This window comes from Gavialis gangeticus, unplaced genomic scaffold (assembly GCF_001723915.1).
Source record: "Gavialis gangeticus isolate Ggan-Ray unplaced genomic scaffold, GavGan_comp1, whole genome shotgun sequence".
NCBI lineage: Eukaryota > Metazoa > Chordata > Crocodylia > Gavialidae > Gavialis > Gavialis gangeticus.
This window is the reverse complement of record NW_017729032.1, coordinates 89,932,548-89,933,509: the sequence shown is the minus strand read 5'-3', so window position 1 is coordinate 89,933,509 and position 962 is coordinate 89,932,548. Positions and strand designations below refer to the sequence as shown.

At 36.9% G+C, this 962-nt stretch overlaps 1 long non-coding RNA gene across 1 annotated transcript in view; it reads right to left on the bottom strand.

Annotated features, from left to right (window-relative positions):
- Positions 1-461: 461 nt before the first annotated feature.
- LOC109302519 overlaps positions 462-962 on the bottom strand; it is an 18,081-nt gene continuing 17,580 nt past the window's right edge. The window contains exon 3 of the long non-coding RNA XR_002098821.1: positions 462-533. This is a non-coding gene — a long non-coding RNA (uncharacterized LOC109302519). The remainder of the gene's footprint in view (positions 534-962) is intronic.

Below are 962 nucleotides of genomic sequence, written 5' to 3'. Positions count from 1 at the left end.
GTGCCAAGGGCAGTTGCCACTATCCCCCCACCCCGTTTTTGCTACATTTGCCATGATTTCATTATTTTTAAGTCTTCCTCAGAGGTATTGGTTGTTGGCTGCAGCCAAGGCAAGGGATTGTAACTGAAGTGTGCCAGTGTTCCTGCTGGGACTCAAAGCCAGAGATTTCTGGCTAGAGGGTTTTCCTCCTCCAATCAGGGTCAGACCAATTGCCATATCTGGAGTCAGGAAGGAATTTTACCTCATCATCAGACAGGTACAGATTGTGGGGGTTTTGCCTTGCTCTGCAGCAGAGGGAACACATCCCTCTTCCTGGGATCTCTTGAGCATATATTAATAACCTTCTATAGATGCAAAGCTTTGGTCAACATGGTCCCCCTGCTTTATCTGGGACAGGTTAGGGTGTTATGTCTTGTGTTGTGTCAAAGATGACTTCAGTTTTCCTAAGAGATTAGATTATGGATTTGTATAGGGTGATTTGAATAAGGATGATCCTGCCTCAAGCTGAGGGTTGCACTAGATAACCTCTGGTGCTTCCTTTCATTCTTACTTCTCTATGATTATATGATTCTATTCTTACTCCCTCTGCCCCCAGTTAGGCCATTTTCATTGGCTCCATCATTGAATAGGTTTGTGAATTGTGTTAAAAAAGGGGGTGGTGAAAGACAGAGAGAAAAAAGAAGTGGCAGACAGGGTGGGGGGAAACCCTTATAAAAATTAGGTTGAAAAAATTATAGCACTGAATTAATGGAAGGGAAATCAATCATGACAAGAAAAGAAGAAAAGAGCCAGAAGTAAGAGAAACAGGATGAAGATTAAAAAAAATAGATACACCCTATATATATATATATATATATATATATATATATATATATATATATATATATATATATATATATATATATATATATATATATATATATATATATATATATATATATATATATATATATATATATATA